General features: G+C 36.9%; 1 protein-coding gene and 1 long non-coding RNA gene across 3 annotated transcripts in view; both read right to left on the reverse strand.

The window, feature by feature from the left end:
• ntsr1 (neurotensin receptor 1 (high affinity)) overlaps window positions 1-21,954 on the reverse strand; it is an 89,151-nt gene that overhangs the window by 52,310 nt on the left and 14,887 nt on the right. The window lies entirely within an intron of this gene.
• Window positions 768-7,718, reverse strand: LOC122982632. 2 transcript variants are annotated; one of them, XR_006403503.1, is made up of 5 exons: window positions 7,412-7,718; window positions 6,342-6,429; window positions 1,888-2,057; window positions 1,653-1,810; window positions 768-1,554 (listed from the first exon to the last, which is right to left on the reverse strand). It is a non-coding gene; the product is annotated as an uncharacterized LOC122982632 (long non-coding RNA). The 2 variants fall into 2 exon arrangements; XR_006403502.1 differs by having other exon boundaries at window positions 768-1,810; window positions 7,412-7,717.

The raw sequence follows: 21,954 nt of genomic DNA on the forward strand, positions 1-21,954 counted from the left end.
AACAGGAAAATGGTTTAATGGATGAAGTTAAACTGCAAGATGAATCTGTAAGGCTTATTATTATTTTTGGTGCTAACTCTATGTTGTTATTGTTGTATTGATAGCCTCTGTAGCTTTGAATGTGGCAACTAGCGAGGACATATTAACTGCCGGCTTTATTTTAATCGCCATAACAGCCCAAATCAAACAGTGATTGCATGCTAAATTAATTCATTTTGTTGTCAGTTGTCGAAATAGACCAAGTCTGAAATATTTAACATCAATACAGATGTGATTTAAGTTTCATCTAAATGTTTTTATTATTTGATTTTTCTTTCGATTTTCCAATCTCAATGTACTTTTGTATTCATATGTGTTTGTATTATATAAGTGGCACAGTCCAAATGCTGACATTTATGATTTCTGAATTTAGTGAACATAAAAAGTAAAAGCTGTATCAGTACTTGCTTAAATCTCAAATAGATCAGGCTGAAATGGTTCCTCCTTCCTCCTCCTTAATTTAGGAAGTGAATTCTCACAGAGACACATTTGGGAATGAAAAATCCATGTTTATCACGTTATCTTGGAACAGCTGCAGTATCAAGTTTCATTTGCAACTTTTGAAGATGAAAGGATAGGTTCACAGTTTGGTAACTGGCCGAGTGGGTGATTAAATAATACCACATATAGTTTGCATTTTATGTAAAGCACATTGTGTTTCCTGTGTATGAAAAAATAAGGTTTCACTTGATTTGACTTCAACAAAATACTTTATTGATTTACTGCCAAACAGTTCATATTTCCTCACCTACTGACCGGACATAATGCAGGCTACTGGTATCAATGGTACCAATTTCAGACATGTAATGAATGAGAAAATAAATACACCAAGAAGAACTGTAAACTGAAATCAATTTGCAGTTATAGTGGCAGATATGCATGCAAAACACATTTTTCTGTGTTAAGAGAAACAGAGCTGAAGAAATGAAGTATAGTGCAAAAAATAAAAATCTTCATTTATATTAAGTTTCCAAGTAAAGAAACCACGTAAACTTTTTTTCAAAAATAGAATTGTTGAAAACTTTTGGATCTTAATCAAGGGTGCACAATGATTAAGACAATACATTCAACAGTGTCATGGGAACTACTTAGGTGCAAATATAATGTGTCAATGTGTTCTGGTACAAAGATGAATATGAAGTTTTGGGGTAACAAATTTCTGCCCTGAACAGAGCATTCACTTTGCTCCTTAACAGCCATTTTAAAAGGGGATAATGGGAACATGTCCCTCTTCATCCAGGTATCTGAGAGAGAGCATAGGCGTGTTTAATATTTACAGTTCATACAGGACCTAGGATTTATGGGATTCTGATATCAAAGAAAATAAATGTTCCCATACTGGACGTGCAAATAGAGTTGCCTCTACGTTGAGACATCTGTGCTCTCATTGTTTTCCAGGCTAATTGCCTGTGATGATGTAATCTTGATGAGAATTAGCTCCTCAATGACTTCTGTTAAGATCTCAAGCATTTCGTCAATGATACAGTGAGATCTATAATTGTTCCTCTGGTCAATCTTGACATTGGAAAAAGGAAAAAAAGGACTTTGTAAATTGTATTCACTCTTTAATAAAATCTTCAGCCAATCTTAAATGATGGCTAGGTGACCATTACCTTCAATTTCCTGAAGTAGTTACACCCTAGAAGCTTTGAGAAGTGTGTGTGGTGGGCCAGTTCATTTTTAATGAGCCAGAATAGGCACTTGAACCCACCAATGATTGCCTCATGCGCCACAGCAACAGTGGGCTCAAAGGTGTCCATCACTGAGATGCCTGTAAATGACAAAGTGGTTAGAAAATTATTTGAGTATACTCCAGTTATATTATCTGCTGTTGAAATTGAAACCTACCAGATGCAAGAGATGTCCGGCATCTGATGCTGTCCTGGTGGTGCTCTGTGGTGACGTGCTGTTCCAGGTCATCGTTTTGTAGATAACCGCTCCAAACCCAACAAAAGCCCTCTTTGTGTGGCCTTTCTTAAGTGTGGGCTTGTGGTGCCTGCACAGTCAACAAAATATCCCTAAAAAGTAGAGCAATAATTTATCAAATTTGTTAAACAGCCACACATATACTTGAGTATTTTTTCTTTTTTTTTTCCCCTTTAAATTATATACATAGGACATGACGTAACACAGTGAGATCACATAATAATAAAAATACTACTACTACTACTAACAATAATAATAATAATAATAACAAAAAGGTGAAAATGAAAGAAGAAATAAAAACATTTATGATAGCACAAAAATAGGGAGATATTAACTTAACCATGCTGTGTGTGGTACAGCCAGGTCTTAAATTGAGGCATATTCAGCCACTTTGGATCAAATCCAGTGTTTCTGTGATTGCTGCTTGCTGATGTCCAGTCTACAACGCACAGAAGAACAGAGATGAGGCCCCTTTTGCTGAAAAATCTGCTTTTCTGACCTGCCATGCTTCTACTGTACTCTCTCTGTTTGCTGTCAATTTCACCTGTTGCTTCTGCCCTGGCTGGTTCTCCCACAGCAGCATGTTGACTGCTGTCCTCCGCCTCCTACATCTTTCTGATTAGCTACAGCTATCCCTTCCTGACCCTCTCTTGCTGTTTCAGCTGTCACAGTAGCACTGGTTGAAACCTTTTTTTTTTTTTTTTTTATCACTGCTTGCTTCTTTTACAAACTCAACCAAAAAATAGAAAAAATCAGCTCTTGAACAAGGAAAACTAAGGGCATGCAAAGGATTTTGATAATTAATGAAAGGATTATTTATTATTCCATCACTAATTATTATGTATGTGCAGGTGGTGCACATACATAATCAATCCAAATAGATCGACGTCCAGACTGAGACAAATTTCCAATGTCTGAATAAAATCATGAGTTCTGCTAGAGTTATGGCATGCTCCTGTCATCTCGATCGTTTGGTGTAAGGTGGTCAAAAAACTCAGACCAAGCTGTCTTATGTCAGTCTTTTTATGTGTTGACGTTCTGATAAAATCAAACATGTTGAATATTATCATCAGTCTTTAATCTTGGTTCATGCAAACAGTGAAGTTCAATGACATGAACATTGTCAACAACCAATAGGTGCGCTCTCTCCAGCACCAAACAGGAAGCAGCAAACCGGGTAGTTACTGTTAAAAAACTGTTGAAAAAACTCCTCACACACACAATAGATGGTGAAATAACAGTGTTATGAGTCTGTGTTTAATTTAAATTGGTGGAGGTGGAGTGGGGGACAGAGGAGGACGGGTGCCTGCTCACCTCCGCAGGGCGGGATCTCTTACATTGGACTCAGTGTATTTCATTTTTTTTCATGCTAATCTGTGATTGGCCATGACACGTAAAATGACGCTCCAAGGGAGGCTGTCCTCCCTTACCAATCAACAACCAGAATGCAATATTGACATTGAGTTGGTCCAACGATAGTTTCCAGAATTCATCTTCAATTCTCTCCACTGTAAGGCAGACTAGCAGCAGTATATAGCTCCTTGCATTAGCCAACGCAACAGTTAGCTTATTGTAACAGCCTGAAGGACTCTTTATACATCCATGGAAGGACTGTTAAGGACTGTTGTTAAGCTAGCAGGAGAAATTATCTGGTCTGTGCAGTGCACACAGGAGGAAAACTAACATGGAATCTTACAACAAACCACATCAAACTATATCATTGTCCCCCACTTGATGAAATCTGAGGGGTGGGGGGCAATTTTATATGCCAATAAAACAATTTGCTTTCAAAAACAAAAACAGAAAAAAAAGGCTGCTTCTATAAAGACATTTAGCATATACATAATGTCTCTAAACAAAGAAGTGCTCATTTTAGCCATGGAGTGGTTCAAATGTGTCATTTTACCAACAAAGTGAAATTCAAATTTATAGTACTGTTCTATTGTGACAACAAATTTATGTTCTCATCAAAAACAGACAAGATATCACATGATTTGCATGCATTTCCTATGTATTTTCTTAGTATACAGAAATATATAAAGTAGCACAAAGCTTATAATGTGATACAGGTTCAGATCAGTGCTGAATACTAGAAAGATTGAACACTAAAAACATTCACAGATCTAAAAGTGTAGGTTCAGATCAGAAAGTATTAATGCATGTATCAAATACATGACTTACACACCCTTATCTATATGTATGATATACAAAATATAGGCCTAGTCTACAAAGCTGACATGTTAACACTAGGGGTGTTAAGATGAACACAAAACTCACGGTTCAGATCATATCACGGATTTGAGTCACAGATCAGATCATTATTAGGATCAGCGAAAAAAAAAGGGGGGAGACAAATAAAACTTTGTTTTCCATTTATTCTATAACACACTGACAGCCAGAAACAGCAAGGAACTTTTGCCCATGGTCTTAAATGAAAACAACATTTAAGATGTCCGGTGTTTAAATAAAATAAAATAAAATATATAAAATATTCAATGCTCAGTTATTGCAATATGAGGCATGAAACCTTCCTCTTTTAAACAGTGAATGAAACAGCCTCTGTCCACAGCATCAAAACTTGATGATAACAAACATTCACCGCTAAAGTCAGTTAGCAGCTAGATAGCTAATAAGCTGCTCAGCTGCAGCACATTAAACAGCAGGTAAACATGACTCAAATATCACATCGGACCCGTTATAGATGCTGGTTTGATCGTTGCTCTTCAAAATTCCTGTTAGCGACGCGCTGTCTGTCCATGACTTGTACTTACACCAGTTTGTTTACTTTGTCTTAAATGAGACATTAAATTTTGCAATTAATCCGTGGTTCATATGCCTGCCGAACCGTGGGGGGTGATCCGTACGGATCACGGATCAACTACAATCAGTTACACCACTAGTTAACACTTGTTATTCTAGCTACATTAAGCTTATTACTCAATATACAGCTCAGCCTAAAACAAACTAAAGAAACTGTCAGAAGCAAGCAGCCAGACCTCCTGCACACTACCCATACAACATTAACAGGTGACTGAACAACCACTCAATTAAAAACGAATGAATGAGTGAGTCCAGACAGCTCACTGTAACTTCAACAAGCAAACTAACGTTACCCACAACACATTATATGATCTCTGTTCTGATTGCTCATCAGCAGTTCCAGACCCAGACGAACCACTTGCTACTCTGCCTGAATCATTAAACAGAATCATGAATCCTGAACACTCATCTGTAAGTGATGCTACTGATTCTCCTGCCCATTTGGGGTATGTGTCTCCAGGAGACATACTTCCCTTCCCTAAAGCCACAGCAACCAAACTTAGAATGAAAAGGAAGAAAGTAAAAACAAAAATCTTGAAAAGCTGGAGCCGGAGAAGGCACACAATGACACAATGAGAAAATAAAGACTGAAAAAGAGAAGAAAAAGACTGAAAAAAGGAGACAGAGGCTCTGAAAGGGTCAAAACAAATCAAAACCAAGAAGAAAACTGTTGACTACAGTAGCTCAGAAGAAAGTGACATAAACATTTCACTTAACGACACCACTGACTACGATAGTTCAGAAGATGACCTGAGTGATAATGATGGTGACAAGAATCTGTCTGCTGGTGACTTTATCGTTGTGAACTTTGCGGGTAAATACAAATCCTGTAATTACATTGGATTGGTGGAGAAGGTTGAGGGCACTGACATCCGTGCAAAGTTTCTGAGATAAAGTCGTGGGAGTTCTGTGGATGGAAAGCCCACCTTCACATTCAAAGAGAATGATGAAGGACTCATCCCTAGAAGTGATGTCCTCAAGAAACTACCCAGACCGCAAAAACGTGGAACATCTCATCTAGAAGGGAGCAGAAGTTCATATTCCCCTGCAGCATTGACAGGTGGGATGTTGAGGAGTAGCCTGGTCCTGTGAGCAGAATTGCAGTTGATTTTGTTCTTCATTTTGAATTTGATTTTGTTCTAAAAATTTTAAATAGGCCTTGTTTTAAGAAAATTGGCCTTCGAAGTTGTAAACTTCACCTTTAAATACAACCTTTAAGAAGTATAACTTGGTATTGAATTTGTCTTGCTTTGATATAGGATTATATGAGGTGAAAATGTTCAGTTTTACTTCAACATAATCAATGGCACAATTTACCCCCATGTGGTTCAACTTATCCTCTCCCTAGGCTCAACTTACCCCTCATTGGGGGCAAGTTGAGCCAAGAGACCACTTTTTTTGGGAAAGTCATATTTTGAAAACTGTTTATTTTAGATATAAAGTGATTATTCCAAAGGATGACCACATCCTAAAATATATGTACATATTTTAGTTGGAGACATTACTGTCATGCCCTCACTTTAAAGACGCCTCAAGTAAAAACTGGCTCAACTCACCCCACTCTTCCCTAATGCTTGAGCTTGAGGACTTCTGACTGCTGTCAATTCCAGGAGTTCTAGGTTGCTCACGTTCCAATTTCTGGTACTGCAGCAAAGGGAAAAAAAGAGACACAAGTTTACATTTATTTATATGTATATGCATATTTTACATTTTAATAATAATACATTTTACATACATACATTTTATAATATATTCGTCTTCTATTGCATTTATGTGTACCAGTAATTCCAGAATAAGTAACACTTGCTTGACAAAATAGCTATTTATAATTCAGTCTATGGGGTTTATTAATTTTACAATTGCTTTAGGCTATATCATTACAGTTCAAAAAGGTCAAATACATTTTAAAATTCATCTATAAACTGTAGGCTACAACAAATAACAAAATAATAATCACATTTAAATAACTGAATTTCGCATAGTAGTGTATTGTTATATATTGGGAATACAGAAATAGAGCGCCCTCACACACAGCTTTGGCAGCATTCATCACAACGACACTCATTACATAGCTCTAAATAGCACGCCATTGAACCTTTTCACATATCATTTAACACAGTTGGTTAGATTTAGGCACAAATTCCACGTTCAAATGAGGAAAAGATCTTGGTTTTTGGTTAAAACAGTAAATGCGGTAAAAATGTCTCGTTTTATGACCCAAAAATGCCAGACGTGAAGCTTAGGATGTATCGTTTAATGTCATGAATATGCACTACATAACGGTCAAAATCTCTGGCTAAAATGTCTCAACGTCACAAAAAAAGTGTCTGGTATAAGGGCCTGAAAATGCCCAACCTAACGGTAAAAATCTCCAGCTAAATTGTCCCGATGTCACAAAACTGTCCGGTTTAAAGGCATGAATATGCCCGACATAACGGTCAAAATCTCCAGCAAAAATGTCCCGATGTCAAAGTTTAGCAAAAACTTAGCTGCTAGTGTTACCTAGCTAACGTAATGTTAACATTACTTAGATTTTTTTCAGTTTTGGTCAAAATGTATACCCTTAGCTAGGACATTAGACGTTTTCAATGTTTTGAATCCTTCGAAAAAAAGGTTTTAACGTTACCTTTCAAACATGCTGCTTCCTCTCTTCTGGAAAAGTGGCTGAATAGAGCTGGAATAGTCCTGGCGTGCTATCTGCTTCATGTTCTTGTCGTGTGCTTCTTGCGTGATAGCGTTACCTGTGTGCATTCAGCAGGAGCAACTCTGATTGCCTGCAAATTGAGTGTTACACATTTTGTTGGCAGACTCCGTCCATCATGTATTTCCGGCCATGGTCATAACTCGAGTCCTTTGCTATAGTTTAAGAATAGGCACCATAAATATTCATGTAAAAGTACAAATTGTATAGACAATGGAGTGCAAATTATGAATTAATTATCATTAATCATTGACAACAAACAAACCCAAACAACAGCAAATTATTTACGTTGCAACTGTCATTTTTTGACTAATTTAATTTCTAATTTACAAAATTACAATGTACATGCTAGTTGATTTAAAAAAAAAAACAAAAAAACACTGAAGGCCTACCACAGAGGCAAGCAACATATGGGATAAGATTTTCTTTTGTGTCAATGTATTTTTTAAATTGAGAACAGAGAATTCTGATAACAAATGTTGTTGTACATTTGCATGAGTTTGATTATAATCCTGAATATCCCATCTGCAATTTAGTGCCCTATCCCATATTATGGTAAAGAAGATAAACTCATATCTGGGTTATGCCTGGTTCGATACACACAAACCCAGCCATTCTGTCTACAGATGGGTTTTTGAATCATGCGGGTCACATATACTCCTACTGTTCTAGTCAAACCAACATTCTGGCCTTTGCAACACAGAGAATATGTCAATACTGCATAGGTATTAATAAACAAGTTATTTAAAGTCCATGTAGTTTACAATTACTTATAATCATGCATAGTACAGCATCACTTATTGCTCTATTTTTACAAAATAAAAAAAATCCAATTTTTCCAAAACTAATTATCCAAGCCATATCTTTTTCAGAAAAAAAATTCAAAAATCTGAAAATTGTTGTGTGGACAGCTCTGAATGTATATTTTGAGAATCCATGGGCACAACATTAAAATATTTTCCGGTTTTCGCAAAATAGTTGAAAATTGGCAAATCTGTTGCAATACTGGCTTTTTTACTAGGGGGTGACTGAGTCTGAAATCAAACTCTTGGAAGCAGAATCTCCAATTTGGAAGTCACTTGATCTCTCAACCAATCAGAAGTCAAGCTGTTACTAAATCTATACAGATGTCAAAGGTCACAGCGCTTCCAATAACAGAATTTTGTTCTCTATGGCCTCTAAATGCACCCAAGATGCACTGAGGATGGATTGTCCAGACAGTTAGCAAACTAAGCTTCAAGTAAGAAAGCTGCAAGAAGCTATGGTTATTCAAGACACTCGTGGATGGTGTCAAGATGAGACCAAGTGTCTGTTTTCAATTTAGCCCATACAATAGTGCAGCTTCACAGATGGCTGCTGTCTTTTTTTTATTCACACATCATCCTCACACAAACAAGAGGAGGATGTGACACGCCATTGTTTGAGCTGGACAGAGTGATCAAATCTAAATCGGATCTCAGTATGGACACTGGAGACACATAGTAATACCAGGTGTAAATGTAATCAGGTCAAATCATATCTAGATACAATCTGCATTTTAATGCAAGGTGTGAAGGGGGCTTATATGTCAATTGAAGAGCATTGGAAGCCATTCCAAAAAATGTATTTGAGTCTCTGAATAACAAGGTCAGGCTTCAAATCTGGCCTAATCTTGTGTGGTTGGGTTCCTGACCTTCCAGGTGTTCCAAACAGGAGGAGAATCTTAGCAAGCCTTCCTGATTGGAGCTACTTTCACCCTTGTTCACTGTATGTAATAGATTCTGATCAGTCAATTGATTGGTCAAGTGACGTTCTAAAAACTGAATCTGAAGCTTCCAGAAATAAAATTATTATTCTCTAACCCTACAAGGGTCAGAGGGTGACATTTGTCATCATTGCTTGGAAACTATAAAACCTAGAGCTCTTTTTTTACAGGCTTGAACTAGACCAGTTGGTGATGACACAGTCCCATTTTGGTGTGTCTAGGTCAAACCTGTGAATTTTGTCTACAGGTAGGCCTCAAATGAAGCCTGCTCTTGAGTACTTCAACTTTTTAGTCATATCTTCAGAACCAATAAGCCTAGAAACGTCATTCAACTTTCGTAATCATCAGTGGAGCACTGCAACCGTGCTGTGGTGGAACAATTTCTCAGATGTTCAGAGGGACAAAAGTCGAATGCATCGAAGGTTGTGATTTGGGACCACTGACACTAGAATCTTCATTTTGAGGGATTAGTGACTTACTGTGCAGCACTGTGCTTCAAAATAGGGCAGATTAAACTCTCAACCTGTTACCAAACTTATTCAGATGTCAAAGGTCATAGCGCTTCCACAAACAGAATTTTGTTCTTTATATGTTCTCTATATGTTCCACTGAAGACCATCAGTAGCCATTTCAATATTTTCTTAAAATTTTACTCTAAACACACAACAGTTTTTATGACATAAAAACACCTATTTAACAATCAAATCTTTAAATTAATACAAATCTTTAAATTAATACAAATGTGGCGATAAAGTGAATGTCAAAATCTGTTAAATATCTAATTTTTAATTGTCTCATAGGATAGTTATTACCCTGTGTTTTTTCAATTTATGTATGTAAAGTAGTGGATAAGTTATGCAAAATGACAAAATATTTCTTTCTTTAGTCATACATTTTCTTGCAGTTGTACAATTTTAAATGTATTATAACAGTATTTTTATGTATTTGACAGTGATATAGCTCCATAACAATTTTTTTGTAAAATTACAGTAAATTCTGCTACTTTTGTTAATGAATAAAACTTTATTATTATGGTTAGTTTTGGTAAAATTGACATTTAGAAGCTGTTAAAAAAACAGATATTTAATGTATTCCATTTTTACTGATTTTTTTGTTAACTCACGACACATTTCAATATACAATTTATTCTTGTAATTTAATATGATTTTTCTGTCAGCTTGAAATACAGGCAAAAAATTGTAAAATTTATTGGGAAAAATTAAAAAAAAAAACAACCTTTTTTTAAATATTTTTTTACAGTGCAGTATAATGTTATTGTGTTGGAAGTTCACATTAATCATGGCTAAAGTGTCAAATAATGAGGTAAACATGTAGAGCAAAAAGGGCTGGCTTCAGACTGCTCTGAATGCTTGGTTTCCAACATTTTTTTTTTTATTTCCAGTCCGAGCCGACATAGGCTCATGACAGATTTCAAGATCTTGTTCTGTCAACCAGTTTTATTATTATTTATTTATACCAGTGTTCATATAAATGGTCAGTGGACTGTACTTGTATAGCCCCTTTCTAGTCTTCCAACCACTCAAAGACACATTCACCGATTCACACACATTCATATGCTGATGGGTACAGAGGCTACCATACAAGATCCCAGTGTGCCCATCAGAGGATACTAACCATTCACACACATTCATACATTGATGGCACAGCCATCAGGAGCAATTTGGGTTTCAGTATCTTGCCCAAGGACACTTCGACATACGGACTGGAGGAGCCGGGAATGAAACCACTGATCTTCCGATTAGTGGATGACCTACTCTACCTCCTGCCCCAATGCGGCTGTGGCACATTTAATTTCCTGTAAATTCTTCACAATAAAGTCTCCCATTATTTAGTCCTTTGAAAGATTTTAATTTGAAGCAGCACAAACAGAAAATTTTGGGTTTTCATCAGGAGTGACACGACTCTGATACATGCTGAAAGTGATCAGCAAACAGTATAATAAGCCAGATATCTAAAAGTACAAACTGGAACACAGAGAGATCCTTAACTTCAAATCACAGAGTTTCAGTTAGAAGCTATAAAAGTACTGAGAGCTGAACACAGATAAAATAAAGATATCAAACAATAAACAGGTAATGAGCCTTACCAAACGGAGACATCCTGCTGTAATTGTTGCTGCGGATGTTCGTGCTGTCCACTCGCATATTTTGAATCAGATTTCAGCTCAAACAAACAACGGATATATTTGAGAGGTTTATATTTTGCATAAAGAACTAGCGCAAGAAGCAAAATCTGACTGCTGTAGTTTGTTTAAGTTGTCTCTGGAGCCGGGGAAAGCTTCTTGAAGCTGGTCATAACAGAGTGGGCTTTTAGGAAGGAGGGCAGAGGAGAGAGGAATCCGAAAAGGCCTGTTTCAGAGAAAGGCTGAACACAGGGGCTGCATAAAGGGACAGTATAGGATAAATAAGGAGCTTTTGAACTGTGAATCATCCAAAGCTACTCTGGTGGAGTCCAAATATAACAATATAGAGTTGGAAATGAGCGTAATAGGTCCCTAGCTGGCTCAATCATAATGTCAAATTTTCACTTTTATGACCAAATACCTCTAAAATTAATGTCATTCCCAGATCCCATCAGGATCAGTGAGTTTGCTGAAAAAAAGTAAGTAATTGCAGCTGTAAGTATTACTGGGGTGGTGGTGATTAATTACCCACTAGGGGTGTGCCCGAAAGTACAAATGGTGGGGTTTTTTTTACAAATATTTATTTCATAAAAATATTTTTAAAATTATTTGTTTTTGGGAAGAAAAAAAAAAAAGTCAAATACCAGCGTGCAGGTTGGTTACATTGCTATCTCAGTCTCTCTCCTCAGCTCCACTGTTATGTACAACGAGGGGAGTCACATCCACCCTCTACATGACGCACATTTCCTAATTTGGACATCACTCCCAGAGTTGAGGGTGTTCCCCAGAGATAAAGCTGAGCTCCTGACACACACAAGGTGCTCCCAATGGACTCTCCATAACCTGTTGTTCCCCTTCTCCTTTCCACAAAGTTAGGTTGTAAAAAATAGGCAATGAATGAAAAGTGCAAAGCAATAATCACTGTTGAAGTTCTTCCCTCCACGTTACACAGTGTGCTGTCTCTGTGTTATGGGTATAAAAATAGGTAGAGGTCTGTCTACAATGAGGCAATGAGTAAAGTTTTAGCTCAGTAGTCAGCACAGTCATCTATGATCTGGGAGACCTCCTTCATAAGGTAGTTCATATATGAACACTTATTGTAACACTTCAGTTTTCTTAAATTAAAAGTGTAACAGAAACAGGATTTTTTAGCTTCTTTCCACTTTTATTCAAATACAAATATAAATAATTTTGCTGCCTCAACAAATATAGATACAAATACAAATACTGGGCTCTGCACATCCCTATTACCCACATACCTGTTTTGGACTGGTTTTAAAATCACTGACCAGTGCAGCTAATGTTGAAATCACCCCACTTCCCCAAGAGAAATAAATCCAGTCAGAATGGGCAAAATGTATTGGTCAAAATTCTTTAATTATCAAAACTTCCGCTCATGTTATTTATTTATGTAAAAAAGAAAAAAGAAAAGAAATTGGCCAACATATTTTTAAAACTCTTAATATTGACCTCTTTCAGCCAGGCATTACTTTTCACTGTCACACAGCTGCAGGACCTAGTGAACCTTGTGAGGTAATGAGCTGCTGCTCATTGTCATTTGTGTCCTGCATAATTTTTAAAAAAGTTTTAAAACCCCGTGTTGCTGTCATGCAATGCTGTAATGAGATTCTATTGGGAAACAATTAGAGAGAAAAGCATTTGCAATTCTGTTCCAGAAACATGTTGACTGTAGTGATAGAAAGATTAAAGTATTTTTGTTCAAATTATGATCAAGTGTGTACGAGTCAATTCCTCAAACCATTGCTTACTTTTTAGACAAGATTTATAGCTTTATTGGCAGCCCTATGCCATTCATCATTGTTTGTACAACTGAAACAAATGACCAACATTTTTTTACTTAGTTTCTTCTCCTCTTCTTCTCCTATTCAGTTTTTCTCTACCTCTAAACTCTTATTCAATTAAAGTATCTTTTAAATGATTAATACTGTTTACCAAAATATCATACTATTTGTCATGTCACTTTTGAGTGAAACCACACATTTTGTCATTCTGTTACATTGTTTCTGGATGCACTGTCATTGTACAATAATGCAATTTCAGGGATGGCAGCATTTACCCTGAAGGATATCCTTTGCATTCTTCACAAATGTTTTATACTCTTGCTTACATCATGCTACCTGAACATTTTTATACCAGGCCTTCACAGTTATATAATATCCATTATTCACTCTTCCATTTCTCTCTGTACACATTCAGTTGCTGGCATGGCCATGTTGAAGCAATGAAACAGCTGCACTCCTCATTTTTCTATCAAAGAGGAGCAGAAAAGGAAGAACATAAAGCCAATTTACCCTAAATGGTTTAACATACAAGTATTACCGACTGGGGTTCTTGGGGACCCCAAGAATGAACTACTGTAAGAAACAACCATCATGGAAAAATGTTAACTTATTTCTTCTCAAAACATTATTAGTTATGTAATTATTGTCATCTGAAAAACAGATTATTATTATTTTAGGAAAATTACAGTTAATTTGCATATTGTGTGAAACAAAATACCGTATTTTCTCTAGTAGTGGCCGGGGCCTTTATTTACCTCAACTGCAGAGGGAACTAGGCCTTTATTGGAAGCAGGCTTATATTAGAGAGAGGCCTTTATTCCTAATTCCCTCCGTTTGATAAGTATATTTGCTCTTTTTTAGTACAAAGCCTCCCTGTTTTCTGATCTGCTTCCATTTGCTCTGTTAAATTTTTATATTTATTTTAATTAATTAATTAATTAATTTATTTATTTATTAATTATGCTATTAATAAAATAAAAGCCTTCATTTCCTGACTTTTATCGTGAAACATTACACAAACATTTCAGTATAACTTGTGTGAAGTATGACCAGTCAAGTACAGGAGGGGAAATATGGCCAGTGTCAGTTAAAATTAAACAAATCTGGGGTAATGTTACACTGGATATAAACATTAATAGCCAGTTAACAGCACAGTCAAATATCAAATATCAATCAGCTGTCTCTCTAGCTCCAAGCTAACTTTCTTCTTCCCACCTCCAGCTAGCCATGCTCTCCTCTTGTCAGCTAACAGCAGCTCACGTTTCTGTTTTTTTCCAGTATCTGATTCTTTTCGAGTCAATGTCAAAATGTCTTGCAGCTTTCGCTCCTTAATTTTCCTCTGCATATTGCAAAACTCTGTCTTTGAATTTGATGTCAAACTTCCGTCTGGTGGGTGCCATGTTCGCTCTCTACAGTGTTGTGGCATTGGTGTTATGGAAAATCTAGTCACTGATACTTGCACAGGTCCTATATGGTACTTCAATTATAGCTACCGCCATCTTGTGGCACTTGTACATTACAACAAACCACAGTCACATTATAACAGGCACCAAGAGGAGGGAGACGGACATTTCTTTTCATTTGATAATGTTAAAAGTTGCTGTCAGTTTCCCAACTCCTGTTAAAAAAAGAGGGAGAGGGGGCTGGAGAGTGAATGAAGAGATGGAGCTGGTAAGAAAGCAGTGTATAATAAACACACCCACACCCCTGCACACCACCGTACAACCCTGCAGCGGTGCGCAGCAACACCTGATTTGGTCTGAATACAGCCTCAATCCATCCTTGTTTTTTCCCTCCCCGGCCTGTATTTGGGGCTGGCCTTTATTTGTTCGTGTCGACCACACCCATGGCCATTATTGGACACCCGGCTTTTAATTGAGGGTCTACCGGCCACTATCAGAGAAAATATGGTATATACTTTTATTAAATACAAATTGCAGCTTTTATCCCAAGTACAATCTTTCCACAAAGCCTTCAGAATGACTGGCAGAGTCAGTTGCTCCCTATTGCTGTGTCTAGACAGCAAGCATAGTGTGAGCAGTACGTCAGCAGAGCAGCAGCAATGAGTGCTCTGTGTGTGTATCTACACTGAAGGCGTTCGGGTACAGTGTTGAGCGTAGGTCACCTGTGTGTTGGAAGCGCTCAGAGCCTATTTTCCTCCATTTTCCCCGTAAAACAAAAATAGACTTGAAGCGTAAATGAACACTTCAGGTCACAGTTATGCCTGTGAGACGCAAGCCTGCACGGAGCCGGTGCAGACAGCTGCATACATTAAAATGAGAGTGTATCTGTTGCATGTGACATGCATGTGAAAAATACATCTGACACACTTGCTGTCTAGATACCAGGTAATACTCTCATGGCCATGCAGAAATTGGTCCGTTCCACCACCATGAAGGACGTTCCAATGCTTTTATTTCTGCTTTGAGGAGCAAGGAGGCCTGAATGAGGATACACCAGCTTTTGTGGTGGTCTTTTATCAGACTGACGCACTCCTTTTTTGGAAACCTGTGATTGGACTGCTCTGACAATGCATCTGCTGCTGTTGTATATCAGGAAAAAATACAACTCAGATGTCATATTACGACCAATGTTTAGATTTTACTTGGGTCCAAAAGAACCATGAAACAACTTTCATCATTCATCAGAAAGATTGTCTTTAGACAATAAATATTCTTATCTATTGCTGTCATTTTCATTCAGTCACAACATATGTGTTATAATAATAATAATGTTTTACAAAAAGGGAATTTTTTGTATCCACAGAGCACATTCTAATCATATCATGGATTAAAAGTGGTTGGACTGATCTGTATACACTATACATACAAAACGATATGTTTGTCCAGTTTTTATTGTTAAAAGGCACCCTGTGGAGTTTCTGACCTCTAGTACTAGTGCCTCTGGTAAGACACCTTTTCTCATTAATGTACTGGCAGCAGGTATGTGTGTCTATTACGTTACAATTACATTTAGGCATTTACAACTTATAAAACATTTTCTGAAATGCTCCTACTTGTCTTTATTCTTATCTTCTTTCTTCTTCTTTATTATCAACCTTTATTAGGCCACATTGTTTTACTGTAAGTTATATTTTAACTTGTTGCACATGAAAGGATTTACATAAATTACACAAATTCTGGTAATCTTGGACACAAAAGGCACTGCACTTTCAAGGAGTGTAGCAAATAAGCAAATGTCGAAGCAGACTTGGTGGTAGAAGACTCTGGAATGGCACATAATGTGTCAGACCCCGTAAACAGAGTGACAGTGAGTAGGGGGAGGGTATAGGGGCTTGAATGGAATTGAATCATAGTGTGGGGAACTGTGGAACTAAATTAACAGTGCCCAAACATGGGAAGGTCCCTCAAAAAGCCTGGAATAAAAGTTTTTATCTGAAATATTGAAGTTTTATATTATTAGCATTATACATAAATTATTACTGTCGGCTTAATACATAGTTCAGACTGTCTCTTGTATCTAAAACAACATTAGAGCCTCTGCAGGGCCATCCCCTCTGAAAGGTGGACATGGTTTAGTCCACTCCTGCAGCAAGGGGGACAAAAATAGTTCAGGTTTCATACCCTGTAGTTGTGCTAATGGTGATGCTGAGAACTTAAGGTGAATTTGGAGCTATCGAGTCATTTTAAAAACAAGCAAAATCAGAAAAGAAAGGAAACAATCAGAGGGAGAGCAGCTGTTGGCAATTTTCTTGTGAGCAACAGTGCCTAAGGGTGATTTAATACTGGTATGTAACATGGCTAGCTACCTAACATCAGAATAGTTATCTTGCTGATAAATGAAGCAGCATGGGCCTAATGTTGAGGAACAGCCACAGAGAGTCAGAGAATCAGCTGCAGCTTCATCACCAAAGTCTTTTACTCACTGATTCAGTTATTTGTTCAGGTGTGACAGCAGTTGTTTTAAAACAGGAAGGAGGCCCACTGAGGCTATGTATAGTGACAGCTGATCAAGCTGTGCCATTGTCAGAAAATGGCAAATTTCAGATGATACTTGAGAGGAGCAGACGTCTCATTTCACTAAAAACATGTTTCCTTGATTCCTCTTTCTTGCATCTGACTACGATGTGAGGAAACAGAGATGCAATTAAGGGGACTGAGATGTACAGACCTGGACCTCATTTTCCAAAAGGCCAAAAGGCAAAGATGATCATGAAAGCCATTTTACAAACTTTCTGAACTTTAAGAGGTGTTTCTCAAAAGTATTGTGACTGAAGACTCTACAGAAATGACATAGATTAATGAATGACTTGTAGGAGGCTGAGAGCATCTTAAGAAGCTCTACAATGTGCAGGAGGGACCAAAAGCGACATGCTTTATTTAAATTTTCATTGTTTTTGTACATTTTTAATTCTATACTTTTATTGTGAACACTGATGTTCTTTGTTAAGTGATGTTTGGTGTCGGATGAGTGATGATGTTTAAATTAGAAAATAAACCAACACATACAAATTAATTCAGCCTCCTCTCCCTATTCTTGCAAATGACCTATATTAATTTCTTCTGGCTGAAATGTCATGTTGCTGGTGGTATATTCTCAGGTTCATTATCTATCTCATTATCTATTTTGTTTTTATTTATGCAACTCTAATACAGAAATGATGACAGAATGACATTCTCAATAGACGACGTGCATATTCATGAAACTTATAGGAACCACCACTGCTTTATTTTAATTTTAATATAAGATAGGAAAGCCTTTATTGACCCCTGGGGGGAAATTCCGGCAGCAGCAGCAGCGGCTGAATCAGAACACAGGGGGTTACATGTGCATAAGGAAAGTAACATCAGAGAATTGAAATATAGAATGGGGAAATAATTAAATAAATAAGTAAAAGTAAGAATAAAATGCCATTATGGGTAAGTACACGAGCAAAGCAGAACAGTACAACTATACAACCTGAATTTCAATGCAAGTGGCACTGAAGTGCAAAGCCAATGAGCTAATGGAACACTGTTGAACACTATTGAACAGAAAGGAAACTGTACAACCTTGATAAAACTGTAAAACCTAAAACTGTGAACTTAAAGAAAAACTGTCCAACCTAATCAATAACAGTACAAATGCAAAAGGCAGCGTAGGGCAAAACCGAAAACAGTTCCACTGCAATTGGCAGTGTGTAGTGCAAAAATATTTACATATAATATTTCTGAGGGGAGTAGTATATTGCATTATGATGAGTCACTGTGTTGTCTACTGAGAGCAAAGGGCGTTGTGAAGCCTCACAGCAGAGGGAATGAAGGATCATTAGATGATATATGATTGTGACAGTAACATCTGCCTCGAGTAGTAGCTCATTCAATCAAAATTTACTTTCTTAAACTGACTTCTACACAGTAACATGAATTATAATGGAAAGCTTACTCCACATTAAGCTTCATTTTCATTCTGAACAATTTTAAGTAGGAAACCTTTTTTGTGTTGTTTACAACATTTACACTTATAAACACTCTTAGAAAATACTCTTAACACTTTCACCTGTGCATCTGGCTACCGCATTTTGTCTTCACAAAGGAATATCTAAAGTCACGACATGAGTTTGTTTAATCATCACCTGTGCTTTGGTCCTCTTGTGTTATAATCTAACAGATCTAACACTAATCGCTTTGCATGGGTGTCAGTATAAATCAGTCTTAAAATGACACTGAAAATGGGTATTAGAAGGTATCATCACATAATGAGATAACTCATGTTATTTAAATTACCAAAGTAGCCTAAATACCCCAAATGGGCAATAATGAGCCATAACAATAATAATAATAATAACAACAACCATTGCACTTATGGGTGATTCAATATCGCAACAAAATCCACATGACAAAATCAAGCACACAATTTCACTTAATCATTTATTAATTTAGGCATTTGAACAGTGTGTGAATAAGAGAACATCACTAAGAAACTTGAGGTAATCATTGAAGCCTTCTTTAATTTATAACATCATAGCACAAATATATATTTCTCTTTTGGTGTTCTATTCATGAAAACAGTAAGGCAACGGTCAAATTAGGCTAAATAGCCTATAAACAATAAACAGTAACATGGCAAAACAATAATGGATGAATAATCAATTAACTAAAAGTAAGTTTTACATACAGTGAACATTTGTGAGTGGGCTAACACATGAACATGACATGTCCCTCAAACACACTTTGAGCAGACATTCAGTACCTTGACTGTCCATTTTCCACAAACAGCTTTCCTGCACTTCAGGCACATGGCGAAGGTTTTATTGCAGGTCATTCTCCTCTGACTTAGTTGTCAGATCACACACTCAAACGAATGCTGCTGCCTAGCAACTTAGAATGTTTAAAACATACACCGCATGGAAATAAATGCATTTCATTTACAGGTAAATTTGACCTGGTGGCAGTTAGGGGTACTGTATAAATGTCTGTGTTTTTAATCTGGATTCACTGGGGGTGCTACACAAAAACTTAAAGACTATATGGAATAAGAATATTTTATTAAAACATAGTAACAAACATACATTTTATCAGTTTTTCTAATGAGCCACTGAGGTGCAGCTGTGGAGGTAGGCAATAGGTCAGGGCTGATGAGGTGAAAGGTAACAGGTGTGCACGCAAAGAATGAGATTGAGTGCTTGGTGAACAGGATGGGTATGACTGATTCTGAAAGAAAGAGAAAAGTTGTCCTTTTAAAATTAAAATTATGTTTTAGGGCTTTGTCTTAAATATCCTCTTGTCCCTGATGAATAAAATCTGTGTACATGTACTATTTTGGCTTATTTATTGCCCACAAAAAGACTAATTTCCCACAGCTTTACAAAGCGTGTTCTTTCTTTTTAAAATCTTCTGCCCTTTCATAAAATCATTTATTAGACTTATTATCCTTAATTAAGTAATTACCTTTTAGTCAGTGTTTACATGCTGTTTACAACCAGTTGAGAACCTATTTACCTTATTTTCCTCCGGCACACTGTTCTCACAATTGCTGTAACCCACTTCTTCATATCTAAAGAGACATCTATCTCACTTTCAGCATCCAATCCAAATATCTGCATCATCTGACATTGTTTAGACAATGGTCTCTGCACAAGCTACATGCCATGTGTCACGTGGTGTTTTAGAATTGCATAGAGACACAATCACTGATGGCTCCTGTCTAGCCTCATCTCTCACATCCACAGAGCACAAGAACCCAAACACGCTTTCACAATGACCTGCAATGTTCAGACATTTCACCACATACAAATTGTGAAGTATTTAAAATGCAATGAACAATAATTTAAGGCAAATCTACTCTCTGACCCTTCTTCCTCATATATTCTCTACCAGAAAACCCACACACACTGTAGTATTACAGTTGCAATCCTGAAGATTTTGTTTATAATAGTAACAATGCTAAAAAGGTTGAAATAATTGTCCCAGATTTCTGTTGGAAATTACACATTTATCGATCACTGGAAATGGATGCTTTGAGCAGCAACTCTGTCAGAAAAACAACAGAAGACACCCAACTGAGGGGTGTTCCATCAAGCTGGCTAAAGGAGAAGCCTGGCTTATTTCGAAAAGCCTCACTAATTTAAGTGAGAGCTCCGCTCCATCACTGCGGCTTTTATGATTCTCAGCTCAGTAACCATAGTGACTTATTCAGCAGAATGAGCCTGCTCTGTGGCAGGCTAACTGTCAAGTTTAATTTAGTGGTGTGTCAAAGAATGTCTGACGGAAGAAATAGATTCCCAAAAGATAGTTCCATCAAGTGCATTTTTGCACTTGCATCACTTGTCCAGAAACATAAGAACTGTGAGGGACTTTTACAAAAATACTTCAATTAATCCCCATTTTATTCATGGTCACTTCTGTGTTGGAGTGAACCCTTTTATTTAAAAGCTTAGCATTTATAATTTAAGAAATAAAAGGGTGCCAATGTTGTTTTGAAGTTATTTATTTATTTATTCATTCATTCATTCACTCATTTTGTTCAAGCTGTGAAGACAAAAAGAAAATTAAATAAAGTCCAAACCATGACCTTCTGCTGTGTTGATGTATACAGTGGTAACCACTTATAGCGATCACGGTTACAGTGATCAGCTGCTTATATGGATCAAAAAGCTCAGGACAGAATCATTCCTACACAAAATTTATGCTGTATAAATAATTCGCCTATAGAAATCAAGTAGTCTTACAGTAGTCTTACACTGACAGTGTTCATTTTGGGTGTCTTCATACATGACAACATATGTAAAAACATTTTAACTACGGTAAATCTATTGTTTGTACTTTACTCCCATGATAAGCGGCTGTGGCACAAATATTGCCTACCTGAGGCTGCTGCTGCGTGCACACTGAAATCATGATGGAGGCAGAAAGTAATTTTCTGTCATTGACAGATGTCTCCTAGAAGCTTGTGACAATGAAAGGCGGGGGAAAGAAATTTAAATCAATTTCACTGCTATCTTCGCCTGTTCTGCCACTGAGGAAAATAAGGAACTTGTCATTGGCAAAAGCACACTGCATTTGAAACAGCTATACTGTATTTTGAAACAGTGAAAAAAATTCAGTAAATAGTGAGGTTGTCCATTTCATTACTTTATATTCATGTAGGCTAATAAATATACAAATGTCAATTAGATGGTATTCTGCATGAGAAGTAAAGAAAAAGAAAAGGTTATAATCATCTGCTTATAGTGATATTTGACTCGGACAGACGTGATCACTGTAAGCGCTTTCCACTGTACTTATTATCCATTTCCATTTTCTTCATCTCCAACTCCAACTTCCTAACTTTGAACTTT

The sequence above is a fragment of the Thunnus albacares genome, chromosome 5 (assembly GCF_914725855.1).
Source record: "Thunnus albacares chromosome 5, fThuAlb1.1, whole genome shotgun sequence".
Taxonomy (NCBI): domain Eukaryota; kingdom Metazoa; phylum Chordata; class Actinopteri; order Scombriformes; family Scombridae; genus Thunnus; species Thunnus albacares.